Genomic DNA, 7,124 nt, shown 5'->3' on the forward strand with positions numbered 1-7,124 from the left:
GTTTTATTGATAAAATTAAGTTTTTTTTGATCATTCTACGAAATATTTAATTTGGACGTTTATACAACACAAAATTTATTTTAGATGCCAACATGAAAGTTGAATGGATTAAGTGTGATGTCATAGATCATAGTAGTCTCATCTCTGCCGTACAAGGATGTCATGTGGTTTTGCATAAGGCCAGTGTTGTGACTTACAAGGAATTAGTTCCTTGCCAAAAATTATGGAAAATAAATGTTGGAGGTAAGTATTGTGATGTCATAAGTGATGGGATTGTTATAACAGAATCTGACAACATTTGTTTAAGAACTTAAATCGTGCAGATTTTTGTTGTTAAATATATTATGATGTCATATAGGTCAGGAACAATGAATGTGTTAAAGGCTTGTTGTGCAAACAATTTCGGATATTGTCTCTACACGAGCTCAATCGAGGCTTTTGGACAGAACTATGTAACCACTAGTGGGCGGTAGTGAAGACACTATTTACTGTTACTCTTCTGTGACATCATACAGAAGTACAAAGAAACCGCGAAGGAGCTCGTACTGGAGTGGAACGAAAAAAAAGATGAAAAATGGAAATATTTTAGGTAAAGTCACGTTATTTTCATTTATTTTTTTTCATGTCTTTATCCTCGATGCGGGAAAGTCGAACAAGTGTCCCAAACATAGAGTAACAATAGTTACTCTAACCCAATCTCAAGTTGCCTGTGGTGTTTTGAGATATTATAAATAATAATTGTCTGGTAATTATGCTGCCGATTAAGTGCTAGCTTGGCAGAAATTTATATCGTTTATAACACCTTACTCAAGGGCCCTACAGCAAGAGAGTAGTGGGTATTGAACCCACGACTTTATGGTGGTGTACCAAGTGTTCTTACTACTACACCACGCTGTCGGTCTACTCGGCATATAATTGTCTGCTTTTGTTCTTTTTATTATTGACGTCATTATATTTTGTAGAAACTGGTCACATGTGCACTTAAAGGTTCTGGTATTTATGGCAAAAATGACAACGTCACCAAATCGATTTTTTTGCACTACCTTGCGACTAAAGTAATCAATTCTCCTATTCCACCAGAGGCGCTACAAACTCGAATGTACGTTGAAAAGTGGCTTGGTGTCACATGATCGCGGCCACGAAAATGCAGGTAAACAAAACTTAGTTGTTCACTGCTTTAATATTGGGTTGGTGTGCAAAAGGTTTCTGGTTCGAGCACCACCACAGTTATATATAGCTCCGGTTGTAACTAATATGTCTCAGCATGTTCTTACTGAAAGATTAGGTTTTAAGTTTAGTGAAAAATATTGGTTTATATTTTGGTTATGTTAAAAAATTCTAATAAATTAACTTGTACTCTGACTATAACTTATATTGTTAAAGAGTCCCCTTCTTGGTTGGGGGGAACACCTACTTTCTGTGTGACAAAACCCAGAATTATCCTCGCTGAGATTGAACTTGAAATTCTACAAGCATATGGGTTTTACCATCCACAAGAGGGAATCAGTGTTGCCGTTTTGGTTGTTTATTCTCATTTCAACGTTGGTTGTTTGGTGTTGTCAGGTGCTGGGTTGGTTTGGGATCAAAAAAGAGGTAATTATTTAGTTTATTGAGTAGTTTTTAACTGGGTTACTGTCATAAAGGTTTTACTTAAAACATATCCGCAAAAACACTATTTTACCGTAAACATTGACCTAATTTTTGGTTAAATGTCGTGGTCTAAAACTTATCCCTTTGAAATAAACCTCATACCTATTTGGATAATACTTTGGTAACGAGGGTCAGAATGTTAAGTTACTGCAATTGTTTATTTCATGTATAATACTTTTAATGACAACTATTTCATGATTTTTAGCCCAATATTACACCAAACATGGCCAAGTTGTCCTGCACAAGATTCACCGTCTCCAATCAAAAGTTTGTGGAACATTTTGGCTACAAACCAAAGTATAGTTGGCCTGAATCGTTAAATATAATGAAGGAATATGTAAACAAGATTGTAAATGAAGTAGAAAATAATAATTTGAAAAAAATAGATTAAAAAAAACAAAATGTTTTATTGATAAAATTAAGTTTTTTTTGATCATTCTGAGAAATATTTAATTTGTACGTTTATACAACACAAATATTTTGCTTTAGAATTCTGTATGTGACATTTTAATAAATTAACAATTATGTTTAGACCTTGTATAGTATAGCTGACAAAGTGAAGAACTTTGCTGTTGTTTACTTGGTTGACATTACTGAGGTGCCAGACTTCAACAAAATGTACGAATTATACGACTCCTGCACAACTATGTTCTTCTACAGGTTTTTATTTACAGAATGTAATTTTGATGGTTTTGTTTTAGTATTGGGTATATTGTTAAGCATTAGGATGAATAACTTCTGGTTTGGGGTTCAATTCCCATTGGTTCAGTGAACCGACAACATGGGTAGTGGTCAAAACACTTGGCTTCTCTACATGAGGTCCTAGGTTCAATTCATACTGCTCTCATGCTGTAGTGCTCTTGAGTAAGGAGCTATAAATGATATAAACTTCTGCTGAACCAATGAAATTTAATCAAAGCACATAAACTTTAATAATTTAACTTTATGCGGAGTATTTATATTCTGTATTTTCTACTAAAATTTGTAATTATCTTTTTTTTGTAAAAATATTAGAGAATTTTTTGTTTATTTTTTTAGATGCATACATGAAAGTTTAATGAATTAAGTGTGATGTCATAGATCATAGTAGTCTCATGTCAGTCGTACAAGGTTGTCATGTGGTTTTGCATAAGGCCAGTGTTGTCACTTACAAGGAATTAGTTCCTTGCCAAAAATTTGGGAAAATAAATGTTGGAGGTAAGTATTGTGATGTCATAAGTGATCGGATTGTTATAACAGAATCTGACAACATTTGTTTTAGAACTTAAATGGTGCAGATTTTTGTTGTTAAATATATTATGATGTCATATAGGTCAGGAACAATGAATGTGTTAAAGGCTTGTTGTGCAAACAATTTCGGTTATTGTCTCTACACGACCTCAATCGAGGCTTTTGGACAGAACTATGTAACCACTAGTGGGCTGTAGTCAAGACACTATTTACTGCTACTCTTCTGTGATGTCATACGGGAGGACAAAGAAGGACGCAGAGGAGCTCGTACTGGAGTGGAATGGAAAAAAGATGAAAAATGGAGAGGTGACGTCATAACAATTGTCTGCTTCTGTTCTTTTTATTAATGATGTCATAATACTTTGTAGAAACTGATTACGTGTGCACTTAGAGGTTCTGGTATTTATGGCGAGAATAACAACATCACCAAATCGTTCTTTTGCGCCACTTTGCGACTAAAGTGATCAAGTCTCCTATTCCACCAGAGGCGCTACAAACTCGAATGTACGTTGAAAACGTGGCTTGGTGTCACATGATCGCAGCCACAAAAATGCAGGTAAACAAAATTTAGTTGTTCACTGCTTTAATATTGGGTTGGTATGCAAAAGGTCTCTGGTTCGAGCACCACCACAGTCGTATATAGCTCCGGTTGTAACTAATATGTCTCTGCATGTTCTTACTGAAAGATTAGATTTTAAGTTTAGTGAAAAATATTGGTTTATATTTTGGTTATATTAAAAAATTCTAATAAATTAACTTGTACCCTGACTATAACTTATATTGTACAGGAGTCCCCTTCTTTGGTTGGGGGAAACACCTACTTTCTGTGTGATGAAACCCCAGAATTATCCTACCTGAGATTAAACTTGAAATTCTAGAAGCATTTGGGTTTCACCATCCACAAGAGGGAGCCATTGTTGCTGTTTTGGTTGTTTATCCTCATTTCAACGTTGGCTGTTTGGTGTTGTCAGGTGCTGGGTTGGTTTGGGATCAAAAAAGAGGTAATTATTTAGTTTATTGAGTAGTTTTTGACTGGGTTACTGTCATAAAGGTTTTACTGAAAAACTTATGCGCAAAAACGCCATTTTACCAAAAACATCGACCTAAATTTTGGTTAAATGTCGTGGTCTAAAACTTATCCCTTTGAAATATACCCCATACCTATTTGGATAATACTTTGGTAACGAGGGTCAGAATGTTAAGTTATTGCAAGTGTTAAACATTTATTTTATGTATAATACTTTTAATGACAACTATTTTGTGATTTTTAGCCCAATATTACACCAAACATGGTCAAGTTGTTCTGCACAAGATCTACCGTCTCCAATCAAAAGTTGTGGAACATTTTGGCTACAAACCTAAGTATAGTTGGCCTGAATTGTTGAATATAATGAAGGAATATGTGAACAAGATTGTAAATGAAGTAGAAAATAATAACTTGAAAAAAATAGATTAATTTATATATATGTGATTCAATTTTGTTGGTATGTTTGTATTAGAATTTTTGTTGTGAATTAAAATATAGACAACGTGCAATAAACTTGAAGTTTTTAATGGAGGATAAATTATATAGATATGTGAGTCAGTTATGACGTCGGTCGTACATACGTCATCCACTCTCTGTATATAAACAACTGACGCACGTGCCGCGTTATTCAAAGTTGAAGGTTTTGGTTCGAAGCTTGTTTGTGTGCGAGTTGCCTGGCGAGTGACTTTACTTTAGTAAATTGAAATTCAATTTCTATTTAAGAAGCAGTGATTTTTAATAGCAGATTAGAAAATGTAGAATTGTTAATTTTATTAAGCCAAATTTGCTAAAGATTTATTGAATTAGAATATTTTAGCGTTTTAGAACGTTAAATTTTTATTTTTTTGTATATATCTTTATTCTCGATGTGGGAAAGTCAAATGCGCGACTTTAATATAGAGTAACATCAGTTACTTCGACTCAGTCTTGGGTTGCCTGTGGCAGTTTGGAATATTATATAGGTTATAATAACCGATAATTATACTGCTGATCCAGTCTGGAAAGTAGGGCAGCGTGCACGCACAAGATTTTTTCGTTAAAAAAAATGCACGCCTGAAATTGGCGTTTTGCACGCCTGGCATTAAAGCTTAATTTAAAATTATAGGTAAATACGCTAACATAAATTTTAGTACGCGTGCACGCTTGCTAAATAAATTTTAGTACGCGTGCACGCTTGGGGACTGAACTCACGACCAAATGTGTGGTGTAGCAAGTGTTCTTACCACTACACCACGCCGCTGAATTTTTATGCGTTTAACATTTTTTTTTCTAAATGATGATTTAGTTTGTGATATTTTAATTAAATTTTTTTATTTAGCACAAAGTTAAGTGTGTAAAACTATTATTATTATATGTTAATTTAATGTGAATAATTTCCGAATTGGTTTCAAAAATCTTAGTTTACTGTGGGTTGGGAGAAAAGAAGTTTTGGACTGGAAGAAAATTATTTTCATAAAGTTTCTAGAGAGACATATGCTGTATAGTTGTCGAAACTGAATACTTTGCATGGTGGGGGGAAAGATATTCTTTGCTGAAATTTCAAGTAAAATGACATTATTTAAATATGTTTTTTAATTATTTCCTGTTTAAATTGTCAATATATACTTTCTAGAATTGGTAAAAAACTAGGTTCAAAGTAGTTTAAAGGTAAGTAAAAGTGAAGCAAGTAAAACTAGTTTATTTTACTTTAACATTAGTTGTGTGACTACAAAAACCGCCATCCCATTTAATTTCAGCAAAACACAAAATTGTTTATTTTATTGAGCAAAATTTGCTTAATTTTATTGGATTAAATAATTCTAGTATCTTGATACAGTTAAGGGGGGGGAAAATATTTTCACTTTGAGTTGTTTGTTCTAAATATATTAACCAAATTTGTGCATCATATATGACTAACTTACTGTTTATTTTTATTGTATTGAGTAATTTCCATGTAGGAAGCAAAACAATAAAGCAACTACTTATAAAGGATTTCCTTTTGCTGCAACAAGATATTTTCAATGGATTGAATACTCGAGCCATAGCATATTAAAAGTATTGGGGTCTGACTAATTGTTTATTGTGCTGTATTAATTTGTTTTTTTTATTAATTTTTTTACTGAACAACTATTTAATTATTATTTATTAAATTTTGTTAAGAAATCTGTTAGCCTTATAATACCGGACACCACAAAAAATTCAGAGGTTTTTCGCGCATTAATGACAGTGAATAATAAGATATAATAAATACAATATTCAATCAATATTACATCAATGCGACGGGATAAAATGACAAAATCAATTTAATGATTTAAAACATGCCACAAAGATTAATATTAACATAAAGATTTTAAGTATGTTATGGCATGGTCACCTAACCCAGAAATATAACTTATGTGTTTACTTTTAAAGGTCATCTGCTTAAAATAAACTTTTAAACATCATCTTATTATTTATTGAAACAATTTTCTGTGTTTTCAAAATTTGTAGGAAGTTTTTATCATGGAGAAAACTGAATCAAATGATCCAGAGTTGCCAAACAATAATAACCTAGATATTCCAGACAATAATGATCCAGAATCGAATTTAAATACTCAGGTATTTTATTTAGTTAAACCTAGATAAAGGTTTATAATTAATAATTTTCCCAAACCATCTAATAGTACAAGGTTACTAAATATATTTAAAAAAAGGGTTAAAGGGGAACAAACTTAAAACTTTATGACTGTTATAATAACATTAACCTTTTAATTTTATTATTTTAAGTGTTTGGATAAGGTTGTGTTACTATAGTGATTTTACATTTATTAAAATTTAAATAAATTTTACAGAACTTGCAAGCAGGACCAGTTAGTTTAAATGTTTCTGGCGGCGATTTCGCTGAAATTTCAAGGAATTTGCCTCCAAGTAAGTTGTTTATTAATTTTATATGATTGGGTTTGCCTGACTATAGAAACCAGGGCCGACATTAAAAAACTTGTTAAGTTAACGATCTTGTTACTTATACATTATTAGCAAGCGAAAATGTATTTAAAGAGAAAATGGGTATTACGAAACAAAAAATATCAAATTTCACAAATGAGATCGTGCAAAATTTAGCAAGTAGAATTTACTATTCATTAACTTAGCAAGAAGTATTTTGTCTTGGTTATCACTTTACATCTAAGATATATTTTTTGGAGTTCATAAATATACTGGCACTTATTAATATAAATTGTAACATATACAATTGGTGTAA

The 7,124-nt window shown here is 32.1% G+C and overlaps 1 long non-coding RNA gene across 1 annotated transcript; it reads left to right on the plus strand.

The window, feature by feature from the left end:
• The first annotated feature begins 451 nt into the window (after window positions 1–451).
• LOC145755573 (uncharacterized) lies at window positions 452–1,514 on the plus strand. Its single transcript, XR_014284220.1, has 3 exons — window positions 452–589; window positions 963–1,150; window positions 1,384–1,514. It is a non-coding gene; the product is annotated as an uncharacterized LOC145755573 (long non-coding RNA).
• Window positions 1,515–7,124: the final 5,610 nt, after the last annotated feature.

The sequence above is a fragment of the Corella eumyota genome, chromosome 6 (genome assembly GCF_963082875.1).
Source record: "Corella eumyota chromosome 6, kaCorEumy4.1, whole genome shotgun sequence".
Taxonomy (NCBI): domain Eukaryota; kingdom Metazoa; phylum Chordata; class Ascidiacea; order Phlebobranchia; family Corellidae; genus Corella; species Corella eumyota.